Below are 21,497 nucleotides of genomic sequence, written 5' to 3'. Positions count from 1 at the left end.
GAGCAGTCACTTCTCTTCCCATGTCCAGGAAGAGGACAAGTTGGAGCACAGAGCCAAAGAGAACATTAAGCTGCCCGTGGAGAGAGGCCAGCAGCAGAGAGCAGAATTGGGGTTAATGGGGGGAAAAAGGATACCTGAAAAAAGAGATTTCATTTCAATAGCAAGAATAGCTTTGTAATACTTGAAAGCCATTCAGCAATAACACAAACATCCTTGTCAGAGAGTGAGTTCAGGTGGATGACTATACTCAGAAGTTTGTCTACATTGGCTGAGAGCTAGAACTCAATGACCTGAGCTCCTTTCCTCCCTAGAACTCATTATAGAATATTCTATGTTGAAACAAAATCAAGACTTCCACCAAAAAGCAACACAGTTATTATTTTGGTGTATTCCTTCCCAGTTTTCTTTTTCAATTACAGATTATTACATACTTTGTATATGTAATCACACTTCATATACACATTTGTATCTTTTTCAACATTATATAATCAATTCCTTATATTATTCGGTACTTTTCCTAATCAGCATTTTTAATGAGCTACATTAATATTGTATCTAGGAACATACTATAGTTTACTCAATCAGTTCTCTTACGACTGAGAATTTAGGCAGCTTCTACATTTTTCCTGTTACAAACATTTCTGCCATGAGCATATCTGTACTCATACATTTTTCATTATTTAAATTTATCATATATGTATATGAAGAAACTATATATATAAAGCTTGATGCATATTTAATATATATATGTAATGTGAAGCAAGCCCACATTTCCTCAAATAGAAGTTTCAAAATAAAGTTTTTGGCCAATTTGAATACATAAACCCCTAGGATTCTAGGATTCTAGATGAAATTGGCAAATTCTACTTAAAATTTCTTTTATATATTAGTTTAGTTGCACATATATATTTAAAATCACATATCAAAAAATAGTGTATTAATTTTGAAATATTGCTTTATTCTATTCTTATAGTTCATAAATTTTATTCAAATTCTTCACAATCATCTCAAATCAATACATTTGTCATCAGTAAGCTGCTTTTTTAAATCTTCACACATTTTTCCAGAACATATCAAACTCGCATGTGTCTAAGTAGTCTGAATTATAGCACATTATGAATCCATATATGAAGCTACCACTAAAACATTTTTGAACCACAATACCTATTCGTAAAACATTAGCACTGTTGTTTTGACATTTATCCTGTAAGTGAATATTCATGATCTCCACAACAAGACGTTTCCTGTAAAAGATTTCTTTAAACAACATTGAACACATAATTTGGAAGGCATACTCTTCAAAACAGTTATTAAGTTTTTGTTAAATTACTTAGTCATCTTTTCCACTAAACTCGTCAGCTGACTTCCATGAGTATCTGTAAACTGGCGTTGATTGAGATCATCCCAGGATAATGTGTCTTCACTAAACTGTACTTAATTGTGCAAAATAAAATAATTGCATGAAAGCATTGTAGTATTGCTTTTTGTAATTTTTAAAGGAATCAAATTTACAGGGACTGTCTTCTCTGAGGATAATAAACCTTAATTTATACTCAAACATGAGTAGTATTTTGTCACAGTCAATTCCTCAAAGTGCAAATATTAGCTCAAACTAGTATAAATATTTTCACACTCTTGGTATTAACTAATTGACTTCCAATAAAAATATAACAATTTATATTGCTGCCAACACCTTGCCAGCATTGGGAACATCACTTTTTCTGAAAAGCATTGCTTAAATATCTGTCAAAAGAAAATGGTTTGTTAATGCTTTATTTGTATTTGTTATTACTAGATGGTGAAAACGTCATTCAAAGTTTATTGATCCATGAGTGACTTTCCTTGTTTGCCCTTTGCCCATTAATTTTTTAGATTTTTAGTGTTGTACTTGCTGATTTGGTGATTATAATAATTTTGTGCTTCTGAGTTTTATAGCATTTAACCACAATAACAGCATTGGTGAAAGGAGATTTCTGAGGTATTCCAGATGGCAGAGGGTGGTGATGGCAAAATGCCAAAGATAGGAAAAAAAGAAGCCAGTTTTTGTACTATGGTATTTCACTGTGACTACGAGATACGATACCACAGAGGTTGAAGTGAATTAGCATTTGTTCAAAAACACCCAGCTGTGATCCACTGTGTGTCTCTCAGCATTGGGAGGAGTCCTCAGTGTCATAGAGAAGTAATACATGAGCTTTCTTGCCCCCTGACTCCTCCCTTTAGGGATTTACTCCATATTGTCTATGGCAATGGTTTCGGAATGTGAATGAGGATCACCAAAGTCATCAGTAATAAATACTCCCAAACATACATTTTAATCACGTTTATTAAATATGCCCATGGCAATATAAAGAGAATATCACAGAAGAAGTAAAGGGGATGGAACTAACAATGACTGTGAGCCTGTGTACTGGGACATACGATAGTGTATGGTGAACCAAGAAGTGGAACCCACCTCTGTTTGATTTACAGAATTCCTCCCTTCAAAGAGCTCAATGTCTAGTACAAAACAAAACAAGTGCTTGGGAAGTGGTTGTTGAATTCCATCTCATTGGAATGTGACATGCTTATAGAGTCCAAATTTTTTTTAATTAATGTTTTCTAAAGGCCATAACTAGAAACAGATTTACAAGGTGAACCTCTGTCACTGAATCCCCAAATTCTAACAGTTCATGTGTCTTGCCCTGTTGAGACAACTGTTCAATGAGGGAGAAGAGATGCAAAGAAGGTCGTTATTAGGTAGCACTGGAAAAATGGCCCAGAGATGTGATGAAGAGTACAGACTCTTCACAAATAAATCCTGAGTTATCGGAAAGTCATACGTAAGTAAAGAGATGGTGGCAGTGAAAATTTTGGTGGGTAGAGTTAGCTGAGAAGAGCTCTTGGAGATGAATCCTGAGTTGGTCCTTGAAGATGGTGGAAGACCTAGCATGCCCAGGAATATTATTTCAGAGTCAGGAATCTCCCTCTCTGACCTAATGCCACCAAGCAGTATCCTATTTCCAGAGCAAAGGCATAATCTATCCCTACCACTTAAACTACATGTTTTTGAAAAGATATTTCCGGGGATCGAAGCCACATTTCTGTTCACTTCAGAGGATCTATCAACGTTAATACCGTATATCTGAGAGCTTACACGTCCTGGGCTCTCCTTCATCTTTTTCTAGACCCTGAATATTTTGATCCAAGATCACAGAGATTAAGCCCTTCATCCTGGGATTACAATCACCAGTTGGCACACCAAGTCCCATTGCTCTTTTTAAATCTAGAAGACCAAAAGCAATGCACAGGGGAAGAAAACTATCCCTAGGCTTCCTCCCAGGGTGTCCAAAATAATTCCTCTTATGGTTTAAAGGATAGAATATGTCAACTCATTCAAAATAAAATGAAAAAAGCCCATTTTCAGGGAATATATGCAATTCCCAGAGATAACATTTTTAATGAAATTCTCATTTTTAATGCAGAAATGGAGCATATCACCCTTAGATTTCTTATTTTCTAAAAGAGAGACTCTTTCAGATAATTTTTCAGCATATAGTGTTGAGTTTAAAACATTTCTTTCTGGTACAGCAGACTGGATGCATTCACAGTTACAGAATGAGGAAATATGATTGGCTTCCTGCTTCTCACAAGAAATCATGTAGAAAAAATATTCCAAGCCAACAAACAAAGTGTTAAAACATTTTAAGGTCTCAGATTACTTGCTAGTTGCAATAGGAACATGTAAGTTTTCAAAAGATAGATTTTTCTGTCACCATCTTATCCTGATGATCAACCTTAGCCTCATGAAGTCATTATGTCCATCTTGACATGATGCAGGATGCAGGACACAGCATCACCTACACAGTGTTTCTGCCAAAAACAAATAAATAAACTAAGCCTAATCAAACCTCTAGTTCTAACAGGAGACAAGGAAGCTAGAAGAACAAGTTAAAGGAGTCCACAAAGAAACAGCTAGACAAATCCAGAAGGTGAGACATTCTACGGGACAACAGACCACTCACTTTAGTAATAAATGTGATGAAAAGAAGTATTTAAAAAATATGCAGTAAGAGAACTATTACAGATTAAAGAAACTTAAAAGTATAGCAACCGAATTAAATACATAGTCTTTAATGGGATTCTTGTTTTAAAAAACCATCTGTGGAAGACATTTTGGAAAGAATTAGGAAAATTTGACCATAGACTGCCTCTTAAATGATTTTAGGGAATTGATAATTTTGTTAGGTGGGAAGCAGTATTATGGTTATATAGAAAAATATTTTTGTTTTTAAAATGCATGCTGGAGTGTCTAGGAATGAATAATCATGATGTTCATAATTTATTGTTAAATACTTGACCTAAGTAAATGGCAAATATGGCAAACATTAATGATGGATAAATCTAGGTGATGAGTCCATAGATATTGATTCTATTAATTTCTTTTTTGAAATGTTTCAAAAACTTTATAATAAAATGGTTTCTAAAGTTTGCATTTTTAAGTGGCCAAGAAGTCTGCAGCAAATTTAAAGAGGGAAAAGGTAAAATGCAATATGCTTCTTGAAAATTAGCATACTTTCTTAAGACTACTGCTCTGCTCAAAGAACTCCCTGCATCTGTAGGCATGCAAACAAATTAAAACTGTATGTTCATATGACATGTTTCTAAAACAACAATGAATGCTGTCCCTGACTAGGGGTAAAATAAATAAACTCCTAATGGAGATGTTGCACATTTTGGATTATTCTTATTCAAGACATAGGCATAAGTGAGGTATCTTAAATCACTGCCTTTCGAGATCTGACATGATAGCTCAAAATCAATCCTTCCACTTGTGAGTGAGGGGAGGTGGTTTCAGCCTTCCACAGATATTCCAATGATCTGCAATCAGTTGATTGTCAAGCTCACTTCTCCGTCAAGTGGGTGAGCATCATAGAGAAGGTTTTGGCAAAAGTCAAAGTGTGTCAGGGGTCCCCTAAAAGAGGGGAACTTGACTAGGTTTATCCACTCTTAGGGCCTTATATGAGTCTCAGTTCAAAAGCCTGGCTTCTTTTAATTCCTGTCCAGTTCCTAAGCATGTTATTTGACCCATTATCCCTGCAAGTCATGTTGTTCTATTCCTCCTCTTTATGGTTTACCCAAAAATTCAAGTTACCATCCCAACTACCTGTCACTTAACCAAGTAAACATTATTTTTAATGGAAAGGCTGAAATATTGTCACAGAAATGTAGTATGGGTACAGGAGGTGATGTAATCAGACTCTAGACCCTCACTGAGCCATTCCTCTGTCACCAAAGTACAATCATCATGGATCCAGCATCAGACTCCCAGAGTACCACCAAGAAGAAGAAACCAGAAGCAGATGACCCACAGATCCATGGTCCTTGAGCCTAGAGATTCCAACCAAAGTATTGGGCCAATTATATCATTTTTACACAATTGGAGGTTGCTGCTCACAATGGCTTCTGACCACTTATTTATTCATCAGTCAAAGCATTTGATACAATTGATCTGCTAATCACTAGCAAACAAGTAAAGAGCGTGAAGCAGTCAAGAAAGCCTGGGCTTTACTGCCACCATTGCAACTTCCACGTGGCAAATAACCAAGATTTAAGACAATAGTTCTCAAAGTATGGTCCATGGACCTCTATGGGCCCCAACACATTTTCAGAGAGTTCATGAAGTCAGAACTATTTTCGTAATAATACTAAAACATTATTTGCCTTTTCTTTGTGTTTACATTTGCACTGATGGTGTAAAAGCAATGGGGAGTAAAACTGCTGGCACTTTAGCATGAATCAAGGCAGTGGCATTGATTCTGTATTCGTAGTCATTGTATTCTTTACTGTCACATATTTTCAGGAGAAAAAAAGGCAGTTTCAGTTGGAAATGCTATTGACTGCATTAGATTGCGAGGACTACCATAACAAAATACCACAGACTAGGTGACTTAAACAACAGAAATTGATTTTCTCATAGTTCTGAGCTGGGAATCCAAGATCCAGGTGCCCACAGAGTCAGTTTCTCCTGAGGCCTCTCTCCTTGGGTGGCAGATGGCCACCTTCTCACTGTGTCCACCCATGGTCTTTCCTCTGTGAATGCGCACTCCTGGTGTCTCTTCTCTTTGTGTGTCCAAATTTACTCTTCTTATAAGGATGCTAGTCAGAAAGGATTAGGATCCACCCTAATCCAATCCAATGAACTCATTTTAACCTAATTATTTCCTTAAAGGCCCTATCTTCAAATATAGTCACATTCTGAGGTACTGGGGTTGAGGACTTCAACATACAAATTTCGAGAGGACACAATTCAGTCCATAACATTGATGAAGCAGTAAAAACTATTAATTTTAGTAAAACTAAACTGTTAAGTATACGTCTTTTTAGTATTCTGTGTGACTAAAAGGGAAGTAGACATAGCACTTTTGCTGCGTTCCAAATTACAATAGTTATTTTGAGGGAAAACATTTGTGCTATTGTTTGAGTTGCAAGCTGAACTAACCACTTTTTCCATGAAAGACCACTTTTGCTTGAAAGGCTGACTGACAGACGAGCTATGGTTATTCAGGCTTGGGTGTTTGGCAGGCATCTTCTTGAAAGTGAATGAACTGCGACAGTCACATCAAGAAAAACAACTCACAGTCGTTGCTAATGAAAAAATCTAAGCTTTTGGGCAAAAATCAGAGTTTAAGAAAACTTGTATCTGCCACTGTGAGCTGGATGGCTCCCCAATATTTAAATACTTCTTTGATTTCAAGATATGGGTGGTGATATTAACTACTGTGATATTTTGATATTGTATAATGAAATGTGTCAACATGTGGAATTTGCCTGGCTCAGTGAACCAATTATTTCCCAAATGATGAATGAATAATGTTACAAAACCATTCATGAGTGAAAGTTCCATCCAAAATGCAAGATAGACCAATAGATTTTAAAATAACAGAATATGAATGTTCATTAAAATCCCCCTTTGCAACTAACCTCTCTTTCGACCTACCTTTCTGTATAAGCCCAGGTTTTTCTCATATGTTTAAACCAAATCAACATAATTCCATAGATAGAATGCATAAACAGACACGAGACTCCAACTGTCTTCTAATTAGCCAGCTCTTTCCTGACAGATATCTGAAGACTATGATCAAACACCCCTAGTATCTCTCTTCCCTTCTATGTCCTCCATGTTTTTTAGATGTTCCTCCCTGTCCACGATTTGAAGTCCCCTCAATAGCCTGGTATTCTACTTTGAATACACTAAAGTTTTTCTACGACTCTCAGAAACTACTTGTCAATACCAGGAGGAGGTAGTGGAGATAAATAAAGTTAGTTCAACGTTCACATCCCAAATATTCCAAGCCTGGGGGATACCTCTGTTTAATCTCTATTTCATTTTTCAGCTTGGTATCCCATAAATTTTCTCAAACTGCTCTGAGTCTCCAAGCGTGAGGCCTGGTCTTAGTCAGGACTGGACAATAACACGGTAAACCCAGTCCCCATACACTGTCCCTATACTCTATTGCCTTCTGAGAATGAGCTTGCTGGGTACTGAGAACATGGCCTGGCCTCCTTCCAGGAAGAACCGAACTTCAGGACACACCTTTTCTGTGCCTGCCCCTTCCCCTCCTGCAGAAGACTATCTCACACAACAATGAAAATCCATATAGAGAAAGAAATGCCAGGTTGCCCAGCCCACCCTATGGCCACTTCAGGGAAGGATATCAGCAGTGGGACTGAGAGGACACCCAGAGACACTTTCAAATAATAAATGCCTGAAGAAAAAACCAAAGAAGACTGGGTATTCATCTAGCGTTCCAAATAATATCACTGGGCTAGGATTGGGATACTTGATTTCTTGTATGTTCCTTCTAAGTTGGGTGACTTGGCCAAGTTATGAAATCTCTCTAGATCTTTCTAGAATCTTTCATCTGAACACTCAAGGGAGTGAATATATGATTCTTGAAGTCTCTCCCAGCTGTGGCATTCTAAGACTTCTCTCCAGAGGCAAAATTGATCCTTGATTACTCACGTTAGTGGAAAGAATGTGATTTGAATACTCCAAATATGTAGATAACATGAAACTTATTTCTATTTAGCTTTAGAATATATTTCATGGTGTGAAGCAAATCACAATAAATTTATCCTCCCAATCTTCAGACGAATGTTAAAAATCAATTTGTTTGCGACTAGTGGTGCTGAGCTCCACTAAACAAATGTGAGGTAGTATTCCATAAAGCAGCCTGGTGCCAGAGAGAGAGCAGGGGACTAGGAATTGGGAAGATGTGAGTTCTGGCCATGGCTCTGTCACTTCCTAGCTTATCCTCTCTGACCATGAAAGTCTACATCCTTAAAATGGATTCAGAATACACTTTCTAAGCATTCATTGAGTCAGGCACTATGCTGGCAAATGGTATACAGAGATGAACAAGAAAAACCCCTTCTCTCAAGAGTCTCTACCTAATGAAGAAGAGAGAAAAAAAGTTTTGAGCACAATGACAGAGTGATCACTAGAAGCCATGAAAATTCATTAAAGGGGCAGGCAGCTAACCCCTTCCCTTGAGCCATTGTAGGGGAGAAACACAATTCTTATACCCTCCAGGTCCTTCTGGCTGGTCCAAGAATTAAATTTACATGAGACAGAATAACAGAAGAAAATCAAACAAAGTTTAATGACATGTATACATGGGGGAAACCCAGGAAAACTGAGTAACTTAGCCAGAATTGCGGACGTTGCCACCTTCAATATCATCTTCAGCTAAAGACAAACAAGGGTGTTGTGAGTAGTGATTTGGGTCTTCAAAGGGGAGGAAGACAATTTACCCAGAGGTGGAAATGCAAATGTTTGTTAAACAAGTGTTTGCTGGGCCACCTATAGGCATAACTTTGATAAAAATGGGTTTGTTGGTTCTCTTTTATCACACCTACTTTACATTATGCTATAGTTATCATACGGTATTGGTTCCTTCCTAGAACAGGACTTCTACCTTAAATACTTTTAGGCAGTTAGGGGGAAGGTCTAAGTTTCTTTTGGAGTCTTTTGTTCTTAAAAATAATCAAGCCAAAGAGACATATTTTGGAGTGGCCAATTCTGATCATCCACACCATCATTTAGGACTTCCCAGGGAAGCCAACAGCTAAGCTAAGACCAAAAAATGAACAGGATCTAAGGAGCTGGGTTAATGGTCGAATTGGGGAATAGGTAAAGGAAAGGGCATCTCAGGCAAAAAGAATCACATGGTGAAGGCAAATAGGTATGAAAGACCATAAAGCCTGGAAGAAGCAAGTAGTTCAATGAAGCTGAGCTTAAGGCAGCAAGTGGAAAAGTACAAGATGTAGGCCTGGGAGGTAAGCAAAAGACCATATCCTGCACCATTTTATATTGAAGTATGAGAGCCATCAAAAATTTTAAGCATGTAATTTCGTAGTCAGCATCCCCCCAGGTTTAGCGTCAGTATTAATCAGCTATTCACGCTATGATTCTGATCTATAACAAACAATCCCAAAATTTCAGTTGCTTACAACATCAAAAATATAGTTTTTGCTCATCGGTCTTCAGGCCGGCTGGACTAGGCTTCAAGAGTGCTGGTGGAAATCCATGATGAGATGCCTCCTGGAGCCTCAGTTTGGAACTGGCACACTGTGACTTCCACCCATATTCCCTGGATCAAAGCATGGCCAAGCCCCAAAGTCATTCGAGTGGGATATATACTCTGTCTGTAGTAGGAAGCTCTGAAAAGTCATGTGGCAAAGCACATGGGGGTATATTTCTGTTACGGAGAGAAAGTGAAAAGTGGGGAACCACAACAGCTGTATTCTCATTGGGATTCATCACCCCAAAACTCTCTGCCATGGCCACAGGATTATAAGATTCACGTGCCCAGACCCACAAGGTTTCATAGTTTAAGTTTTGGTATTACTCAAGATTTTAATTGCCTTTTCATTCCCAACTTCTTGTTTCCTATAACTAGTCCTATTCAAACCAGTTTCTGACGGCTGCTTGGGAACATCTGTACACCAGCACTAGGAGGAAGTCAATAAGTCTCACAGGGGTTAATCAGAAGCTTTATTTATTCTTCAACACAGTAACCACCCACCTCTTGCCATTTCAAAGACTAGCACCTAAAATCAGCTATACTCAAGAGTCCAAGTTACAATACTTCATTCTCATCTGGCCCTCTCCATGAGGCCCACGTTGTCCTGCTTTCTACTCTAAGCCATCTACCATTACAGTGTCTGTTACTGAGACCATAGCATTTCTTCTTTTCATCTTTTCCTATTTGTTTTTTGGGTTATTTAGTCAGCAAAGAGTGTTAGACTCTGCATATGGAGGTGAAGCTGCTTGGAGTTTATGGAGCAGGCATGAGTTGTATGTAGGGTGGGAAGGAGTTGTCAGACAGGTTATAAGTAAAACGGTGATAAAATTGTGATCCACTAAGCCATGGATTTGGCTAAGATCCTCTCGGGAAAGTGTGAAGTTCAAACTTTTTCCAGTCCTGCTCCCTTTTGATAACAACAGCAACAAAATTCACATTCTCCTTTAATGATTTACATTTATTAAGGTCACTTTTGGTGAGCCTAGTGTAAGACTTTATTTTCACAGTGATAGACACAGAATCAAAGGGGAACCAAGATCAGTGTCTTGAGAGTTCCAGAGGAGAGTTTTCAAAAAGGGAAAGACTATGTCAAAAATAAGATGTCAAACAAGAATATAAACAAAAAGCATCAATGGAATTTGGCCAGATCCACTGTGCCTAGTTGCACTGCTTGTGGCCTTACACAAGGGTGTTCGGCTGAAGGGGAGAGTGAGTCTAAAATTCAGCCCAGGCTCTGCCTGCCAAGCCTAGGAGCCATTTATAAAGCATACAGAGGGCCCATCTAGTTGCCTACCTTGAACCCAAGGGGCTGCCTCAGCATTGGCCCAGGAGGGTGGCCTTTTCTAAACCACGCAAAGCACAATATGGGCCACTGGCCCTGAATTCAGCAACCAGGGAGGCAATGGAGAGAATAAAATTTTAAATTTATATGAAAGCCCTTTGGAAACTGTATAACACTGCTCAGGAGTAAAGTGGGGCAGGCAGAGGTGATTCGGGAGCCACGCAGGTGACAGGAGAAATTACACTGACCACAAACATTTTCCACCTAACGCACAGAACGTAGAATCCACTTGAGACATTCAGACATCTGACGAACTCCTCTGTAGGAAACCATGTGAGAGTAGACTGGCCAGAAAGCACAGATGGGAGTGGACGTGATGATTTCTGAAAGTCCATTCTAGCAGCAAACTCCAGGGCAGATCTAGGCAGTGGGGAACAATCTCAGACAGAAGCACCTGGGTGAACCTGCCCTGAACTAACAGCCAAAACCCTTTGATCTTTACTTCAGCTTGACTTGGAGAAAACATCTGGCCCCAGGAGTTCTCAAAGGCCACATAGAGTGAAACCAAGGGGAGGTTTTTGTAAAACTCAGTATCACTGTGACTGGGGGTATACACACAGTGCTACAAAACCCACAGAGGCCTGTACAAAAACTACAGGGGCCAAGCGGCATTTCCCTGGGAAATCCTCACCCTGGCTACCATGCTCCAGGGGATGAACACAGCAGATAGCCATCCCTCTTGGCTCAGTGACCCAGAAAGGATACCAGGAAGTTGACCAGACCAGACGAGAGGACCCCGAGCTGCTCACCCTTGGGGGAAACTGATGATTTAACATGTTCTTATAGCCACATTTGGGGACTACAAAAAGATGTTTCTTTGAAAACCGTTCTTTGGCTTGGTTCATGTTGATTCTATTGCAAAACAGAGCTGTATGAGCCATCTCATATGGAATTCCTGGATCCAAATCTCTAGAGACATTTGCCTGAATGTTTCGCTTTGCAGTTTGGATAGATGAACTTAAAGAGAGATTGATTTGTTTTTAGGCAATCAGCAGCCACAATTGTTCATTCTAATGCTGAGTGTACTGTAAATCACTGATACCTGATCAGTGCTTCATATCACCCTCTCACCTCTTGTTATGCTGCGTACTATCTGCCCTTAAAGCAGCGCTGGTGACTAGGAAGGCCTTGACTCTGGAATAGTCATGGATCCAAGACCCATCCTCTTGGCCATGCCAGTTTTCAAAGACTGAGAGTTAGGTGTGGGTCTAGGAAGTGAGAACAATATAAAACCATAGAAAACCACAATTCAAAGAACTTCATGAAGTGTACTGGACTGGACATGTTCACCATAAGAATATGTGCTCCTACCTACTCCTCAGACAACAACCTCCCAAAAGCAAATCCCCCCCTACCTGCAATTGATTAAATCATCGTGAACCAGTTGGATAAGCAGCAAGTGCCACCTTTCTAAGATCAGACTAATTATCCTCTTTGTATCCCTAAGTGAACTCACATAAAATAACAGCTGCCATTTTTACTCAACACAAGGAATCCAGACCCAAGGTCACTGAAATGTTGTTACTGATATTCTGCTGGAAAATTATATGTTCCAAACTATGTTAAATCTGACCATTCAGTAAGCATGGGCTTTTTCTCTAAATGCTCTGGCTTTTTTGTATTTTCTAGTATTTCTCTTCTGAAGCTAGCTTCCAAAGGGCTTCCCTGTGCATTCTCATTTCCATTACAAGATCAATGTATAAGTTAAATTTTTAATTTCTTCAGAAACCTCTATTGAGAGATTTCCTCTTCCATTTCTCTGCTATCACAGGCAGCTATTGGGAGCAAAGAGCTCAAGCTTGAACTGTCTTCAGGCAGTATAATATCAGTAAAAAAGGTTCTCAATGTTATTGCTCCATATCCAATCATTCACTTAGCGTCTTCTGCAGAGTTTATTTCTAAATGTCTTTCTCTAATCTTGATCTTTGTGCTCTCACCTTAAAAAATCATACTTTCCTCTTTGAAATCTACTCACAGAGTGCTCATACTCTGCAAACTTTCTCTCTTTCTTCCCCCCACCCTCCAAAAATGTTGTTCTGAGAGCATTTGCATCTCAACAAGGAAATGATATCAAACAGTGCCCTTTCTATTCCTGTTTTTTGCTTCTCAGTCCTAGCCCTACACCTGCAGATCTTGAAAGTTAGCACCGCCTTGCGAAGTTTGTGGGCATTTTTCTCAGAGATCTGTCCCCTGAGCAGCATTTTGGGACTGAGCCTGAACTCCATTGATATTATGGCCCTTGAATGTGCCTGACTCAGAATAACTCAAAAGTTTCTACCTAAATCCAGGTCCAGCTACTTCATCACTGTAATTTGCCTTTGGAAAAGGTTGGGCTATCTACATATCACTCCTGTAAAGGCTCACAACTGAATCTTTGATTCTACAGGATATATGGATCCTATGAAGCTCCAGGGCAAAGGCTTGAATGTCTCTGCATTCAAGGGAATGGACTGTAATGGGAGCTGTCCAGATCACACACCTTGCATGGAAGAAAGAAGCATTGTCACCTTAGAGAACTCCCACTCTCTGATCTACTTTTGTTCTCCTAATACCACACCTTATTCTACCATGAATTTATGGCAGACCTAGTCTACTCGCAACCTGGCACAAATCAACATAGTCTTGTGTTAGTCTGGAGGCTCGAGGTAAAGTAAGTGAATCTGACTCCAGAGTAAAATATTCCCCTCTCTCCAATGCAAAGACTCAAAGGGCTACATATAAACAGGTCTCTAATCACCCCATATTTCTGTTTGGCTATGTTCCTTCCATTTCTTGTACATTGTCTCTGCTTATAGAGAACTCAGTGATGAAAATTGAAACTCTATCCCACATACTTAATTATCTCAACTATCAGTGCAGACTTATTGTATGGAAAGGAGACAATTTTGCACAAGGATTTATTCACTTCTATTTTAATGAGAAAATAGGAGAGAAACTTTCTTCCTACAGTGACTTTCTCTCTGAATATATTGTTTGCCAGGAAGGATTAGGATGGTTCTGCCATGGCTCTTTGGCTTCCACACCCCAAGCCATCTGGTCTCCCTCACATCTGGAGGGAGGATCTTGTAGAGAAGAAAGATAAGTCCTCTACCCTCTCTAGGTCCTTCTGGCTGGCCTACGTGTTAAATTGACATGAGACAGAATAACAAGAGAAAATCAAAAAAGCTTTATAACATGTATACATATGAGAAACCCAGGAAAGCTGAGCAACTTGTCAGAATGGCCATGCCTGTCACCTTAAATATCATCTTCAGCTAAAGACAAAGGAGGATGCTGGGTGTAGTGGCCTGAGGTTTCAAAGAGGAGGAAGGCAATTCACATGGAAATGGAAAAGCAAATGTTTGGTAGATAAGAATGGGCTTAGCAAAGACCCTCACAGTCTACTAATACCCAGAGCTATCTATGGTGATGGCCTGTCCTCAGGACAGGCTTTTTATCTTAAATTCTTTTAGGCACTTAGTGGGGAAGGTCAAAGTTTCTTTTAGAGTCTTTTGTTCTCAAAAATAATCAATGCAAGCCAAAGAGACAGATTTTGGGGTGGCCAATTCTGATCCCCCACAGTCCCACCTTTGCAACTTTAAGAAGTTTCACAGTCCTTTGAAACTTTAGGACGTTTCATAGTCCAGAAGCTGAGTTGGTAGGTTGTTCCATCTCACTGAACACATTTCTTAGTCCTGGTAATAGATCAGTCTAGTTAAATTCATTTTAGGAGGCAGTGATACAGGTGGGCTCCAAAAGTTAGGCCTATGCTGTGTAAGCAATCCATCAGGTATTTAACAAGAAGTATTTCTATGGAAACAAAAAGAAAAACAAGGTTAATGATTGGAGCAAATTATAAACCAGTTTCTGAGCCCAGGGGACAGCCAGTGAAGAAGATTTCTAGATGTCAGGGTCAAAGCATCTTTTGCAGCTTGAAATGTCTCTGATGATGTCATTGGGTGTTCAGGTATCTTTTTGAGTGTCTTAAACAGCATGCTGTTGTGGTGATCTCTATAAGGTTTATATCAAGTTGTCGAGCTTCAGTTCACAGGGCTTTAGGAAAAAGGGTGGTTTCAACTCTCAATGATTTCAAATAAAAATGATGGAAAAATGGAACAGTTCATTTGCATATTTGTAGCCAGATATTTCAGAAGACTAGAAGAATTCAGGATGCAGTCCAGTTTACAGGTAGAAAACAAAACCTTAAAGACAACTAACAGAACTAGAATCTAAGATCCACAAATGTGTATTATAGTTTTTACTGAAACATGACTTTTCTCTCTAAAATCACCCTCATTTTTACCAAAGATGGCCAAATTAAGAATAACCAGTTTGCAAAATAAGTCTAGTTTAAATAAATTTGGCCCAATTATTTACATAAGTAGAGCAATAGCAATTGATCATATAGGCTCTTTGAAATCTGCTTTGCTGGAACTTTTTATAAGGAATCTCAGATTGCAGTTTAAAGGCTTCTTGGGGAGAGAAGTCAAGATGGAGGCATAGGCAGACTCTGAATTCACCTCTTCCCACAGACATGGCCAATTTACAACTACTCTTGGAAAAATTAACCCTGAGATAGAACTGAAAACTGGATAGGAGGAACCCCTGTAACAAACAACAATCTTAATTGAGGTGTAAGAGGCAGAAATTCCCTTCTGGAGAGAAAAAACGCCACCTTCACAAGCCTCAGCACTTCACGGCCACCCGGGAGCAGCCCAAAGTTATGCAGCCTTCCCTGGAGGAGTGGGGACCTGAGCTGAGGAGAATGCCCACTATAGGCATTTTTTGGACCCAGCACAACTGAATCAAGTGACATAATATCTGACTGTGCTTCCTACTAAAAGTATTGGGGAATACCCCCAGAAAAGCTTGTTCACAGAGAAATTAAAACTGGCCCTTAAAGGGCCCATGCACAAATTCACCCATCTTGGAAAGCAACCTAAAATCGCCAGAAAGAAAGGTGCACAGTCCTTTGGTGAAAAGAGATTCACCTGATAGACTCACTGCATCTCGGTGAGAGGTGACACCTTTCCAGGGACTAGGACATTGGCGGCAGCCATTGTTGTGAACTGGTGTGAGCGTGCTGACACAGTCACTGACAGACACCATTGGAGTTCTTCCTGAGGCCTGCTAGCCCAGGGTCTGCCCCACCCACTAGAGCACTGATTTAATCCAGCTCAGCCAGGGTGGGCAGCCCAAGCTAGGGACTGGCCCCACCCAACAACAAGCCCTCGGGAAACTTGTGGGCCTGCATATATGGGTGCCTGGATTCTCCGCAGCCTGGCGACTGGGTCTACCTCTTTGGTAGGAGCAGGTGGAGAGTGTGGGGCATTGGTGGAGTGTGCATGGCTCCTGCCTGGGAGAGACTGGGTCCACTTCAGGAGATCAGGGAACACACACAGGACAGGAATGTGTTGACTATGTGTATGGACTTGTGGGTGGCGGGGCTTGTCAGGTGCAGAAAACTTGTGTTTCTCAAAGACCCATATAGGGGATGGGCCCTACCTTTCAAAGCCTGAAACAATTGGGTGATCCATGGCCTGAGGCCAGCCCCACCTGGCTGCAATCCTCAGATCTGACAAGAGCCTCATAGGCCGGAGTCTGATAGCAATTGTAAGCCCCTGAGCCTAACAATCTGCCATGATGGGGCCCTACTCACTTAATGGAAAAATTGCAACAGGAACGTGCTTCTAGACTTTGCAGCCAACTGTGCTGGGGCTCCCCACTCCTGATAAAGAGACTGAAGGGCCGACAACAACTACACTCAGCTGAGCATTACAACTAGCTGGACAGAGGCACAGCTCAGCCTCCCTGGACACCTATGGGAAGGGCAACCCCACCACAACAGAAGGACACATGTAGCCCACACAAGGGTCATTCCTGGAACATTTGGAACTGGTGATGAGAGGGAAGCACACTGCCGGACCTCATAAGGCATCACTTATATAAGGTCACCTCCCTGAGATCAGGAGACATAGCTGACCTACCTAATACTTAGACACAAGCACAGGGAAAGAGGCAAAATGAGGAGGCAAAGGAATACATTCCAAGTAAGGGAACAGGAAAAAACACCATAAAAAAGACTAAATGAAACAGAAATGAGCAACCTATCCAGCAGAGAGTTCAAACAAAGGGCGTTAAGGATGCTCAATGATCTGGGGAGAAGAATGGATGAACTCAGTGAGAACGTCAACAAAGAAATGGAAAATATAAAAAAGAACCAATCAGAAATGAAGAATACAATACTGGAAATGAAAAATTCACTACACGGACTCAAAAGCAGAGTAGAGGATACAGAAGAACAGATCAGCGAGCTGGACAAAAGACTAGAAGAAATCACCCAAGCTGAACAGATAAAAGAAAAAAGAATTAAAAAGAGTGAAGAAAGTCTAAGCATCCTCTGGGACAACATCAAGTGTACTAACTTATTATAGGTGTCCCAGAAGGAGAAGAGTGAGACAAAGGGGCAGAGAATCTATTTGAAGAAATAATAGCTGAAAACTTCCCTAACCTAAGGAAGGAAACAGACATCCAGATACAGGAATCACAGAGAGCCCCAAACAAGATAAACCCAAAGAGGACCACACCAAGACACATCATAATCAAAATGTCCAGAATTAAAGATAAAGAGAGAATCCTAAAAGCTGCAAGAGAAAGACAAGTTACATACAAAGGAAACCCCATAAGGCTATCAGCTGACTTCTTAGCAGAAAGCTTACAGGCTAGAAGAGTATGGCATGATATATTTAAAGTGCTAAAAGGAAAAAACCTACAGCCAAGAACATTTTACCCAGCAAGGTTATCATTCAAAATGGGAGGAAAGATAAAAAGATTCTCAGAGAAGCAAAAATTAAAGGAGTTTGTCACCAAGAAACCAGTTCTACCAGAAATGCTAAAGGGATTTATCTAAGGGGATAAGAGAAGACCACAAATAGGAAAAATTATCTATTTCCATGATAAGAGGGTAACAGATACAAATCACAAAAAAGAGGTTAGATAGGGGGCTGGCCCGGTGGCGCAAGCAGTTGAGTGTGCACGCTCCACTGCGGCAGCTTGGGGTTCGCAGGTTTGTATCCCGGGCGTGCACTGATGCACCGCTGGTGGGGCCATGCTGTGGTGGCATCCCATATAAAGTGGAGGAAGATGGGCATGGATGTTAGCCCAGGGCCAGTCTTCCTCACACACACAAAAAAAAAGCGGTTAGATAGGCTATCCAAAACACAAAATGTGGGAGGAGGGAAGTTAAAAAGTAGAGCTTTCACATAGAGGTCAAACTAAAGAAACTGTCTACTTAATATAGATTCCTAAATATGTAGATTACTGTATATGAACCTCATGGAAATCACAAACCGGAAACCTATAATAAATACACAAAAAACTAAGAGAGGGTCCAGCCCGATGGGCAAGTGGTTAAGTGCTCGCGCTCCACTGTGGTGGCCCGGGGTTCACTGGTTCGGATCACGGGTGCACACCGATGCACCATTTGGCAAGCCGTGCTGTGGTGGCATCCCATATAAAGCGGAGGAAGATGGGCATGGGTGTTAGCCCGGGGCCAGCCTTTCTCAGCAAAAAGAGGAGGATTGGCAGATGTTAGCTCAGGGCCAATTTTCCTCACTAAAAAAAAAAAAAAACAAAGAGAAAGGAACCCAAACATAATACTAAAGAAAGCCACCAAACCACAAGGGAAGAGAGCAAGCTAAGAAGAAAGGAACAAAGAAGAACTACTAAAACACTGAGAATAAAGAAAAAAGTTTAAAAATAGCAAGTACATACTTATCAATAGCGACTTTAAATGTCAATGGCCTAAATGCTCCAAATACACGGCATAGAGTGGCTGATTTCATTTAAAAAAAAACAAAACAAGATCCATATATATGCTGCATACAAGAGACAAATTTCAGACCTAAAAACACTCACAAACTGAAAGTGACAGGATAGAAAAAGATACTCCATGCAAATGGCAATGAAAAGAAAGCTGGAGTAGCAATACTCATATCAGACAAAATAGACTTTAAAACAAAAACTGTAACAAGACACAAAGAAGGGCACTACACACTGATCAAGGGAACAATCAAACAAGAGGATATAACACTTGTAAATATCTATGCACCCAATGTAGGTGCACCTAAATAGATAAGGCAATTACTAACAGACATAAAAGGAGAAATACAGAGTAACACAATAATAGTAGGCAACTTTAACACTCCACTTACGCTAATGGATAGATCATCCAAACAGAAGATCAATGAGGAAACATTGGCCTTAAATGACACATTAGAACAGATGGACCTAGTAGATATATACAGAACATTCCATCCATAACTGAAGAATACACATTCTTTTCAAAGGCACATGGAACAATCTCCAGGATTGGTCACATATTAGGCCACAAAACAAGTCTCAATAAATTTAAGAAGATTGAAATAATACCAAGCATCTTTTCTGACCACAATGGTATGAAACTAGAAATCAGCTATAGGAAGAAAAACAGAAAAGCCCCAAATATATGGAGACTAAACAAAATGCCACTGAACAACAATTGGGTCAATGAAGAAATCAAAGGAGAAATAAAAAACTACCTGGAGACAAATGAAAATGAAAATACGACGTGCCAGAATTTATGGGCTACAGCAAAAATGGTTCTAAGAGGAAAGTTTATAGCAATGCAGGCCTATCTCAACAAACAAGAAAAATCTCAAATAAATAATCTAACAGCACACCTAAAGGAACTGAAAAAAGAAGCACAAACAAAGCCCAAAATCAGTAGAAGAAGAGAAATAACAAAAATCACTGTGGAAATAAATAAAATAGAGACTAAAAAAAAATAGAAAAAATTAATAAAACCAAGAAAAGATAAACAAAATTAAAAAACCTTTAGCAGAGGCGGAGTCAAGATGGCGGTGTAGGCAGACCCTGAGCTCACCTCCTCCCGTGGACATATCCAATTTACAACTACTGGTGGAAAAATTACCCCTGAGACACAACTGAAAACTGGATAAGAGGAACTCCTGCAGCAGCGGACAGTCCTAGCTGGGGTAGAAGAGGCAGAGACTCCCTTCAGGAGAGGAAAAACGCCGCCTTCACAAGCCGCCAGCTTCACGGCCGCCAGGAGCAGCTCACAGGTACGCAGCCTCCCTGGAGGCGCGGGGCCCTGAGCCGGGGAGCGCCCCCGATGTGGGCATTTTGTGGACCAGCACAATCGACACCAGTGGCGTAATATCTGACTTTGCCTGCTACTAAAGCATTGGAGAGCACCCCCAGAAAACCCGGTTCACAAAGAAACTAAAACTGGCTCTTAAAGGGCCCACACACAAACTCACCCGTTCCAGAAAGCATCCTAAAATCACCAGAAAGAAAGGTGAACAGTGCTTTGGTGACAAGAGACTCACCTAATAGGCCCTGAGTGCATCTGGGTGAGGGGTGAGACCTCTCCAGGGACTGGGACATTGGCGGCGGCCATTGTTGTGGCCTAGTGTGGGCGTGCTGACACAGACGCCATTGGAGTTCTCCCTGAGGCCTGCTAGCCCAGGGTCTGCTCCACCCGCTAGAGCACCGATTTAATCCAGCTCAGCCAGGGCAGGCAGCCCACCCTAGAGACTGGCCCCACCCAACAACAAGCCCTCAGGCAACGTGTGGGCCTGCATAGATTGGTGACTGGATTCTCTGCAGCCTGGCAACTGAGCCAACTTGAGCGGGCAGGGTGTGCACAAGGAGCGGGTGGAGAGTGTGGGGCGGTGGCGGAGTGTGTGGGGCTCCCGCCGTGGGGAGACTGGGTCCGCTTGGGGAGGTCAGGGTGCTCACACGGGGCAGGACTGTGTTGACTGTGTGTGTGGATCTGTGGGCAACAGGGCTTGTCAGCTGCAGAAGACTTGTGCTTCTCAAAGACACACATAGGAGGTTTGCCCCACCTTCCAAAGCCTGAAACAATTGGGTGCTCCTGTGCCTGAGGCCAGCCCCACCCAGCTGCAATCCTCAGAAAGCTGACAAGAGACATAATAGGCTAGAGGCTTACAGCAATTGTAAGGCCCTGAGCCTAACAACCTGCCACGCTGGGGGCCTACTCAGTTAAAAGAAATACTGCAACACAAATGTGGTATTAGAACTTACAGCCAACTGTGCTGGGGCTCCCCACACCTGATAAAGAGACTGAAGGGCCCACAACAACTACAAGCAGCTGAGCATTACAACAGCTGGCCAGGAGCATAACTCAGCCTCCCTGGGCACCTATAGGGAGAGCTAACAGGCCACAATAGAGGGACACATGTAGCCCACATAGGGGCCACCCCTGGAACATTGAAAACTGAGGGAAGCACACTGGAAGCCTCCTAAGGCATCACTTACATAAGGTCACCTATCCAAGAGCAGGAGACGTAGCTGACCTACCTAATACGTAGACACAAGCACAGAGAAAGAGGCAAAATGAGGAGGCAAAAGAATACATTCCAAGTAAGGGAACAGGACAAAACCCCAGAAAAGGAACTAAGTGAAACAGAAATGAGCAACCTACCTGACAGAGAGTTCAAACTAAGAGTGTTAAGGTTACAAGAAATGTTAAAGGGACTGATTTAAGGGGAAAAGAGAAGACCGCAAATAGGAAAAATTATCTA

The 21,497-nt window shown here is 40.9% G+C and overlaps 1 long non-coding RNA gene and 1 gene segment (V, D, J or C); one reads left to right on the top strand and one right to left on the bottom strand.

Annotated features, from left to right (window-relative positions):
• Positions 1–21,497, top strand: part of LOC101391383 (T-cell receptor alpha chain constant-like) — a 440,175-nt gene that overhangs the window by 259,106 nt on the left and 159,572 nt on the right.
• LOC147917461 (uncharacterized) overlaps positions 1–21,497 on the bottom strand; it is an 82,600-nt gene that overhangs the window by 38,774 nt on the left and 22,329 nt on the right. For all 4 annotated transcript variants that reach the window (XR_015549953.1, XR_015549955.1, XR_015549954.1 and 1 more), the window contains exon 6: positions 14,479–14,700. This is a non-coding gene — a long non-coding RNA (uncharacterized LOC147917461). The remainder of the gene's footprint in view (positions 1–14,478; positions 14,701–21,497) is intronic.

The sequence above is a fragment of the Ceratotherium simum genome, chromosome 3 (genome assembly GCF_057802395.1).
Source record: "Ceratotherium simum simum isolate JZ-2026a chromosome 3, ASM5780239v1, whole genome shotgun sequence".
NCBI classification, from domain to species: domain Eukaryota; kingdom Metazoa; phylum Chordata; class Mammalia; order Perissodactyla; family Rhinocerotidae; genus Ceratotherium; species Ceratotherium simum.
The sequence above is the reverse complement of the archived record's forward strand: the minus strand, read 5'-3'. Positions and strand labels throughout refer to the sequence as shown.